Source organism: Rosa rugosa, chromosome 5 (assembly GCF_958449725.1).
Source record: "Rosa rugosa chromosome 5, drRosRugo1.1, whole genome shotgun sequence".
In the NCBI taxonomy this organism is placed as follows: domain Eukaryota; kingdom Viridiplantae; phylum Streptophyta; class Magnoliopsida; order Rosales; family Rosaceae; genus Rosa; species Rosa rugosa.
The window spans coordinates 23,941,401-23,952,148 of NC_084824.1; the positions used below are offsets into that span (position 1 = coordinate 23,941,401).

Sequence of the window (10,748 nt, forward strand, 5' to 3'; positions counted from 1 at the left end):
CTAGTGTATAGATTCTCTCTGCAAATTTTCAGCCAAATTGATGATCGTTAAGGTATCTAACTCGCTTAAACCAATGGACGGACTGAATCTGTCAACCTGAACCGTACTAGCTTTAAGGCAATTATCAATGCCTTAACGATCATCATTTTGGCTGAAAATTTGCAGAGACGATCTATACACTAGTACCTAAAAACTGAACGGTCGAGATGTGGATATGCGATCGAAAAGTGACCCAAAACTCGAACTTCACACGTAAATTTTCAAAGCGGAGCTCCGCTCTGGATAGAATCTGTATATATATATATATATATATGTAGTCATTCACGCAGGAATGACCACTAATACCAACTATAGTTCATACGTATTAAAACCAAGAAATTCATTTTATACTTAAATTCATGTTTTTTACCTGTGAGCCGTAGCCCTATGAACCGTAGTCGATCGGGTTCATATTATTTCAAACAAATCTTTATTTTTGAAAATGATTTACAATTATCAATCAATTTTGACTATTAAATAACTCGGTTCGTAAATGAACCACGTGAGATTTACTCACCTCAAAATCCCGTTGCGTCTTCTCTTACAGCAGAGATATGGTATCGACTACTCTCAGTCAATCACCTAAGGAATGTATGTCACAACTTAGTACACGAATCGAAAACGATTAAGTTTTGAACCCCCGTTTGCACTAAAATCCCTAAAGTAATGCCAATCGAGGCGAAACTTCATCCGAGACCACCCGAGGTCTCCGGGATACTTATACGATCAATATTACAAAATTACAAGTCGATCGGACGGCCAGATCCTCATGGGTTGGAAACCGAAACGATCGAAACCATAAAATTCCTAACAAATTCATACTATCTCCAAAAATTATGTATTGTACATCGATATATCATATGTGTAGATTAACAAGAGGAACAGAAACTGTTCCTGGGGTGACCGGAAGTGGTCGGAAACCATCGCCACAGACGGCAGCAGCGCCGCCGCCGACCATTGTGAATGGCGGTGAGACCTACACTACAAGAAAAATGACCTTTTGCAAGGAATTTTTTCCTTGTAAAAAACTGGAAATTCCTTGCATTAACCCAAATGCATGGAATATTCCTTGCATTTGAGTCCTTGCAAAGAGGCCCTTGCAAAAGGATAAATACAACGACCTAAAAATTCCTTGCATTTGATTTCAAAAATGCAAGGAATTGTTCATCTCAAATGCAAGGAATTGAACACCTGAGAGGTTAACTATGATTAACTGATATACAAGAAGAATTCCTTGCATATCATTCCTTGAATTTAGTTTTAAAAATATTAAAAAAAATGAATAAAAGCAAAACACCCCAATTGTTATTCCAGATTTTTTTTTATTCCTTGAATTGAAAACGATTAGTTCGTTTGTACATAAAAAATTGCAATTTAGCAGTATTTCACTTAACCACAAAGTGACAAAACACTTCTAGTTCCATATCTAATTAAAGAAATGACGCTTACATGCTTTTGAAACAGAAACTTGAGATAATTTGTCTACATCTTATCTATATATGTCAAAGAGATAATCACAAAGCATTTCCCAAAACATTTCTAGCTGAAGACATCTTTTCTATGTCAATGACTTTTGAGATAATCACAAAGCTTTTCCTTCAGAACCACATAACACTTCTAGCTGGGGCGGCCTCATTCTTATTGAGCACCTGTAAAGATGAGAACTTTGATCACTTGGCTAGAATAAACTACTGGATCATGGAAAATTTATTGTCAACTGCAATCACTAAAAGAATGATGAATTATATATTTTACAGTTTTGAAAGAGCTTTTGTACTTGTATATCTAAAATTCTGTTATTTTTCATAACCATTGATCCTTATCTTCAACTTATAGTAAAACTCAATCCTGAAATCTAAGTTGAGAAAGAAAAACCTATGCTCAAATGTACCAGTAATATATTTATCAGTTTCCTAAATTTCAATCAAGCCTCATGTATACATATACGAATTAAGCTTTGATTGCTCACCTAACTGCATGAGGTGATCTTGGCATCAAATACTGCATAGAGATATACAAGATGAAAGAAGAAGTTTCAGTTTTCTAAGTAGTCAAGATAAACATAAAAGGAACATCTAGCAAGATAATTGAAAGAGATTTTGCTAAAAGTGTGCTGAATTCATTCCAAACACTTCCATTTTATTGTCAGTCCTCTAGTTCTCATGAGTTGGTTAATCCAACACATCAAGTAACGCTTTATAAATTCCAATGACACTAACACTAGACCTAAACACTATAACAAAGAAATTGCACATTACTTCATCTTTTGCAAAGTATGATAACACCCAACTTAACTCATTTCTAGAAGAGGCAATAGACCTGCATGTTCTTGCAAGCAATCATATATAGAACAAATTAATACATAATGTACTTATAAGGATTTCCTGAGTGGGTAAGCTAAATGAAACACCATTTAAATTAGTTTGGGGTCTCCAAATTATTTGTTCAGCAAAAACATTTATGTTCATAAGCATGATGAGTCAAATCACACAATTTGTTATACAAAATAGCATATTATAGATTCGTAGATAGATGTTAGTCGATGCATAGCTAATAGATTCATTCATCATCATTCATAAAATTTATAAAGTAAGAAAGATGCACAATTGAAAATAATAAGCTTTACAACTTAGTGAACTTACAGTCCTATACAAAGTTTGAGGCAGAGACAGCAGAAGAGGCACAGAGCAGCAGAGTAGACGAGTAGTTGTAGAACACTGTTATTAGAAAGAAGAACAAAGTAATCATAAAATTTAAAAATATCAGATTCATATATCACAGAGATTAGGTGTATAAAGCTTCATAACTTGCCTAGAGAATATGTTCATAGCTTTTAAACCCCTGTTTTGGCAGCAAACTATAGAAGAAAACAAAGAACAATTAGTCAAGCATATTTATTTAATAACTTGCCTTGGAGCTGGTTATAAGATTTCTAGAGGACAGCTCTATGGTATGTTCTTCCCCTGCATTGAACTATTAAAGATAAAGGATGCAAAATGGGTAAGAGCATCCATTACCATTCAAGAAGCCTTGTGTTACGAAGATAATTTTCATCCTTTTGTTCCCATTAGAAGGCAACTCAATTTTTCAATAGTAAACTATTAGAGCAAATTCACCTGTTGGGTCACCAGGTCATCCACTATTCACTGCTTTTTAGTGTTAATTTCACCCTCTAGGTCACGAGCACAGTGTATTTCGTGCCCTGGGTCATCTTGTACAGTGTTCTGGGTCACCATGGTGACCTGCACAGTGTATTTCGTGCCATGAGTCACGGGCACAGTGTATTTCGTGACCCAGAGAATGAAAATATATACTAAAAAGCAGTGAATAGTAGGTGATCCGGTGACCCAACGGGTGAACTTACTCTTACTGTAGAAGACAAATCAACTTATGTCCACCTTGATTCCATGACTCTATCTAACACTAACAAACTAACAAAGCATTGAACTTTTTCACATACTCCCAACATGACTGTAAAATTCATACGCAACACCAAAATCTAGCAAGGACTATATCATATCATCTCAACATTACTCAGACAATGAAATAATCTGCAGAAAACTTACCCACATAAAGTTGCTAGAGGCTTGGAGACCCACTAGACAGCTTATGGTGCAAAAGATTAAAGCTTTTATAAAGAAGCTTGAGGGCTGAGAAAGACAGTATGTGTAGCATGATACTGCATTAAAGAAAAATCAAAATCTTGAAATTCAAATGCAAACTGACAAACCTTAAACAAATTGCATTTACACCAAAACAATATTAAACCAAATAATGATACCCAGAATCCATTAAAGTCAAAGCTAAACCATTAATTAAAAACTATTAAATTAAACTCAGGAGAGATAGAGGGATAATGAGATACTGAGAGTGGTGTCAGGGCATCGATTTGAGGCTAGATCTGCACTGACAAAAACTTCTATAAAAACTTTTAGTCTTTGTGACCTCTGTGTTAATGACAAAATCCATAATACACAATTCCACGATGCTTCAACTAAGCCCAAGCTATTCTCATGGGCACAAGATCCGATGTTTTGATCTCATCTATTTTAGCAGCTACAATGAAATCATTCATAGTCAATCCTCCTACAACAATGGAAGTTGGTATTGTCATTGACAAATGGTTTTGCAAGTGCCTCAATAAAAAGTCGTAAAAGATTGCAAGAAGTTTACCAACGGAAGATGTCCATAGCTCTGCTCTAACTTGATTGGGTTACTCCAAGTGAAGATTTGGGAAATGCCCTACAGCTTCCACAACCTTATAAACCCTATTGATGAGTTCAACCCCACATTGGTAATCTCTCAATTTTCACAAGCACTATAGTTTGAGGGAGAAGTCTGGAACGAACCAAAAGATTTGTAGACCAATAGATGCCGACTATTTTTCTGTTAGACTGACCAGGTCAACTCACATAGGACAAGTTAGATGAAACTGTAAAGTATGAAGTTACATAGGGGCTTTTAGGGGAGAACGACATAGGCGTCTGCATTGAGGAGGAGAGAAGTTTGCAAGACTAAAAATAGTAGTCTCTGTCAATCTTCCTCTCTACGAAACATCAGAATTTCCTGGCATCAAAACCATGAAAAATATCTGGTCTGGGCTCCTTCTCTCTGGTCTTTTTTTACAGCTAATAACTTGTGTTGCTGGCTATCTCATCGCTTCGAAGTGAGCGCAGAACCATTCGATGGAACCCAATCGTCTCGCCGGTTTGATCGATTTTGGGTCCTTGATCTTACTCTGAAGTAGAAGAAGAATGACCCAGACACTGAGAAAGTTTTGAGGTTATTCACAGTCCAAGTTTGCTTTGCTGCCATTTGTGGATGCATGTCAATGTCATCTTCTTCGAAACCAAGCATCAATTCTATTTGAATTGGATCCTTCTACATGGTTTTCTGTAGATGCAACTTACTTCTATAGGAAGCTGGGTTCGAAGATAAATACCAGAAACCCCTCCTCGTTTTACATCACGGTACAGAAATTACACTTCACGTCTCAATAACGGTCAACAAAAAGTATCCAAATTCTGAGGCTGTGAACTAGCCACGTCAGTGGGGCCTCTTTGGTCTACAAAACTTTTGGTTCATTCCAGCCTACTCCTAGTTTGAGCCCATCTTCTCCAACTATCAATCTCCACCCAACAACCTACACACAAAAAAGAAGCACAATTTGAAACAACCCAAAATTCTTGAAGCAAAACAAAAAGGGTCCTCAAAACTACTCATTATAAAGAGTAAAAGAACGAAACTTGAGTCATGCATTTCATTGAACACCATATGGGCATTTTGCAAATGTTCATAAGTGAAGAACCTGACCTTCCTGAGGAGCTGTTGAGCATTCTCTTCAAGCACTCTTGCTGTAGAGGAGAGATAGGGGTGCACTCTTGCTGGGCAAGAGAGGAAGCAAACACAGTTGGGATGAGGATCTTGTGCTCTGTGTTCTGGAAGCCCAGTACTTTGTCTCCACATTGCAACACCTCACCACCTCCGAGTCTTGCAGCAACTCTTCGATGATGGCATCAGTATTTACTTCAACATAAGGGGCATCACTCTTGGTGGCAGACTCGCTAGGCATGTTGAGCCACACCAGGGCAAATGAAAACGATACAACAAAAAAATGAAAGCAACCCCTCACCAGGGAGCCTCCCCAACTCAAATCTCTCATATATTGCTAGTCTACACAAGCGATAAAACCCCCTCTTCCCCTTCGGGAACTTGCCTAGAACCCTCATAATATGCTTTCGCTCTAGTGGGGTCAGACTGGTATCTTGCCTCACTACGATACAAAGAACCGCCATTAGCAAAGTTGTTAGCACTACTAAAACAAGTACACTAAAAACGCGATCACAATACTCACAAATGAGCTGAAACCGAGTAGGAGCCCGATGCACCATATCGGAGTTCTGCCAAAGATCACCAACGAGACAAGGTCTCCCCCTCCATTTGTGTAAATGTTGGACGACAAATCTTCAATGATTTGGCCCCCACGTGACCTGAAGTTCACGCACTCGCTATCGCTGGTCTTCGTGGAATACAATATTTTGAACAAAGAGCTAAACTCATTGATACTCGGGCACTGCTGCCTACTAAGCTTCCACAGCACTAAGAACCCCATCATCTGCCTTAGCGCGTTGGGCGATAGCTGCCCCATGAAAATATTAAGGCAAGACAGCAGATATTGCATTTCCTCCGATATCGGAAACGATAGCCCGCACTTCAGCTGGTACTCCTAGAAGCACGCCCAACCCATCTCGGGATGGCTGAACAATTCGTTACCCCTCAAGGGAAGCAATAACACATTATCCGGGATGCCCCAAGCCACCCTCATATCAGTAATCTACTCCTCCATCATGCTCGGCCCTGGCTGATCAATAGACATATCAGGAGCAACGCGCAATTGACCGCCCTGCGCTTGGGGAATCTCCAACAGCTCAAACTCCTCCCCTGGAACCTCGAAACCCACAACTTTCGCGGGAGGTTCAACACCACTCGGGCCGCCGCGAGAAGAACTCTCACCGCCACCACTGCAAGCAGAGCCCTCTCACCTGCCATGGCCGCGATGCTCACTTGCCATGCTATGAACGACACCCAAAGTAAGTCAATCGACTCCTCCCTATCGCCTTCACCAACCCACCCCACGATAAAATTTTAAAATCCAACCGGCACTAGTTAGGAGCCACAACACAGGCACCGACCAAACCCAAAATTCACACCCCTAAACCTAACCCAGAAACACAAGGACCCAAGATTTCTCGACCACTCTTAACTCTAAACAGTGAACCCTAAGCAAACCCAGATTCCATCAACAAAAAATTACCAGAACGAAACCCAGAAAAGGAATAAGCCAATGTACCTATTCACTCCTTCGGATGAAAACCACAAAGGAAAACACCAAAGCCATCTCCGAAACTGAAATTCAAAATAACAGACGAAAGATTGAAACTTTCTGGGTACTAAAGGCTCCAACTTTACCCACTTTTCTTCTTCAAAACTTCGTCCGAGCACGGGGAACAGTAACCGCTCCCATCTCCCTCCTCCGTCTATATATAGGGTCCACGAGAGTACAGGGACTGTTGGACGTGCAAGGACAACAACACCAGATCTTGCCACGTGCTCGACATGTCTGAGCGTCACGGAAGTCATGCGCCATCACCTTAACTCCTTACCACTACGCCATTATTACCTGTTACGGAATTCAGTACACCGGACTTCTCGCACACGAAACGCGAATGGCAACAACACACATGTCGTCAGCGCATAGTAAACACGCTAAAGGTCGCATGAAACCTTACCACGGGTACACGATAGCGATACAATGACAAAGGCAGAAAATGGTCCTTCCACCCCAGCCAATACTCCTCTTAGGTGGGCACTTGGGGGACTAAAGGTAATGGTCATACGGAAGCCACGTGGCTAGTAACTCGCATTGCACTTTCGATACTTCTACCAAGGATAAACTCCCCACCCAAGAGAACTCTTGACCGGGGACTTGGGGGACTTGTTGGTTTACATATACCTCCCAGGCACAAGTATGGGAAGCACAAGGCTCATCCAACCATCACAAGGTAACGCAAGAGCTCCCAGCCAGGGGTCCTGATACACCTTGGGGCCGTATCGGGAGCCCAAACGTCCCACACCGAATGAAATGAAACCAAGCTCCTACAAACCCATTACATGAAGGCCATCCCCAACGACCGAAAAGAGGTAATTGTTTACTATCGCTTTCTATTATCATTATCTTATAAACGATACTGACTTAGGCATCGAAGCGTCGAAGGCCGGTACACCCGGTTTTCCCTCTGACCTTTATTTGTTTTACAAATAAGCGAGACCGATAACGATAGTGGCAGGTCGAGACATCCCGTAATTTGGCTGGATTGAACACCTTGCGATACAGCTGAAACATACTCCGTCCAATTGCTCCGTTGCAGCGACGGTGACCCAGATCGAGAAGCATGCTGCAACACGGATCGTGACCACTTTCTCCTTCTTTTATTAAATCTGATAAGCATCAGATCGAACCCTCCTCCGTCCATTTCTTGAGAAGCACCGACCCGAGTTGCAGCGACGGTGACCCAGCCTTCTCTCCACTTTCTGGCTACCTCTCGACGTCGGAACGGTGTCGTTCGATTCTTCTTAGTGGCGCGAACCGAAGCCCGATCTTCTGTGCTCCGAACGAGCGGCGACGATGGCCAAGGTTTTGAATAAAATGACCTCAAGTTGATTTTAATGGAGTCGAAGTCGCTCTGTGTCCCGAGTCGGGTGCCCGAGTCCCGAGGAGTCCATAGAAATCGACAATTTTTTTTTCTTCCAAGTGCTGAGGTATGGCGCCTTCTTGGTCCATGTGAATATGAGGTTGGCGCCGCAGTTTTCTACAATTGAGAGTTTCGAGTCCCAGTTTGGGACTGAGTCGACTCGGAGGCGAGCGATGAATGAGTCGAGGACGAGGAAGAGTGAGAGGCCGAGAGTGGTACTGCTTCAAAATTTGAGGAAGGAAATGTCATCGGTGGAGATGAGGAGGACCAAGAGGGTTTTCGAGATGGGGAAGGGGGTAGACGGCTCTCGAGTCTTGCGTTCGGGCCTCCGCCTCTAGCCAGAATCCTCTGTGGTCAAGTTGGAGAGAACTAACGAGGACGACGACTGGGCTGCTCGGATTTTGCATTCTATTTTGGTGTACATGTCGAGGTCTAGCCTGAAATTCACTAAGCTTTCTCAGTTCCTTGTCTCGGAGCCCATCAACATTGTTTTTGCCTTGCCTGGCAACAATTTTTCCTGGGTAAGTGGTTGCTCTAACACATTTAAATTGGTTGTTGACGAACTGTTGTAGCATCTAAATGTCTATGTATTCCTTTACTTTTTGTTTTTGTTGTTGCTGTTGCAGGTGTGGGGTTTGGAGTGACAAATTCAAGCACTTTGGTGTTATTTTTTGGTCAAGAATGGGGGAAAAGGCAAGGGGGTATATTGGACAATTTGCATGTTATATGGAATGCAAACTGCTGAGCTTGTGTGCCTTTGAGTGCCACATCCGCAACTTAACGGCCCGATTTCATGAAATGTTAACGGTGAGGACCGATTAGACAAAAATTGTGACGTTAGGAACTTTTTAGATTAAATGAGAATATCAGGGACTGAAACGAAAAAAAAGTCGGAGTACAGGGACTAAACAAAATTTAATCCTTAAATTAATTATGTTTTAATTTAGTAGATTTAATTGTTAGCATGTAAAATTGTATTTACCAAAATAAATATTTGTTTTTATTCGTTGGAGTTGAGGAAACAATATTTTGAGGCGATCAGTTATATTGTGTTATTGAGATTTGAGATTTCGTGCTGAGGTAATACCTCCATAATTGTTGGTTTGACCTATGTGGTGATATGTGTGATGATGTAGGTTGTTGTTGAGTTATTGATGTGAGATTGATGTTATGGTGATTTGTGTTATCAGTGGATGAATGAGTATTTATTTTTAGTACTGAATTGCTTGATTTTGTCGTAATCTTCTGAACTAAATTATACACAGGGATTACAATTTTCTGAATTGATTTCTTTTTATGTAATTTCCTGAACTAAACTTTATGCAGGGATTACTATGATTTTTATTGATTGTTTTTAATGTATTCTGAACTAAACTTATGAAGGGATTACTATGATTTTAGATTGTGTGATTTTGGGTGATCTCCTGAACTAAGTTTCTATACAGGGATTACTGGTTTTTTTTTTTTTTTTTTGATAAATGGGGTTTGGAACCCAGTCAAGCTGGGAGGCTCATCCCCACGCCTATATTATTATTCATAAAATTTTGCCGCATCGGCGGGGACGTAATACCTGTACCCCGAGCGTGCATAGTTGCGTTACATAAATCCTCATAGAGGACATCCTGTAAGAAGTCAGGAGCCTCGACTAAAGAAAGATCCACAACACGATCTAAACTAGCAAAGTGAGCTAACCTATGAGCAACACTATTTGCTTCACGATAAATGTGATGAATTCTGAAATAATCAAAACATTGCAAGTAATCTATACAATCATCGAGAATTCGACTCACCTAAGAGTTGTCCTCCACATTATGATTTAGAGCGGCCACTAAGATAGCACAATCACTTTCCACTTCAACCTCTTTCCACCCCAGGCGAACAGTAAGCAGAAGTCCTGCTCTGCATGCTTCAGCTTCCCCATGAAGAGCTGATCCCAGGTAGGGCATATATCGCGACCAAGCTCCCTTGAACCTGCCCTTACCAGGTAGGGATTACTGGTTTTACTTCAAATTCTAAGTGCAGTTGTGGTTTGAGATTTGTAATGAGTCGTGAAATGATTTATAGTGTCACAGTGATGACAAATGCTTCCTGTCGAGAGGAAATTAGTGTGATTTTGTGGAATTGTTGTTGATACTAAAAATATTTTGAAAGGTCACTGAGGTGACAACTACTTTTATTAAGACAAATGAATGACGTTTTTGTAGAGTGTTGTGTTTTAAAATGTTTTGAAACATTACGTGAGTTTGATTCGTTTAGTTGAAGTTTTGTGAAATTGAATGCTAGGTTGAGAGTCAGAGCAAGTGGGTTTTAGTTTTGAGTTAACTTATGTGAGCATGATATTATAGGATATGAACTTGATGTTTTGTCATGATAATGACATATCGATTTTGTTAGGTTGTGACGATTAAAGCATGTGTTTATGCTTTGTTTGTTTGAATTTACTTATATGAGTTTTCA

At 40.4% G+C, this 10,748-nt stretch overlaps 1 long non-coding RNA gene and 1 pseudogene across 1 annotated transcript; both read right to left on the minus strand.

Moving 5' to 3' along the window:
- Positions 1-1,371: 1,371 nt before the first annotated feature.
- Positions 1,372-2,855, minus strand: LOC133712803 (uncharacterized). The gene is made up of 3 exons (XR_009847613.1): positions 2,682-2,855; positions 2,009-2,040; positions 1,372-1,688 (listed from the first exon to the last, which is right to left on the minus strand). It is a non-coding gene; the product is annotated as an uncharacterized LOC133712803 (long non-coding RNA).
- Positions 2,856-3,417: 562 nt separating this feature from the next.
- On the minus strand, positions 3,418-6,588 carry LOC133711396 (probable pterin-4-alpha-carbinolamine dehydratase, chloroplastic; annotated as a pseudogene).
- Positions 6,589-10,748: the final 4,160 nt, after the last annotated feature.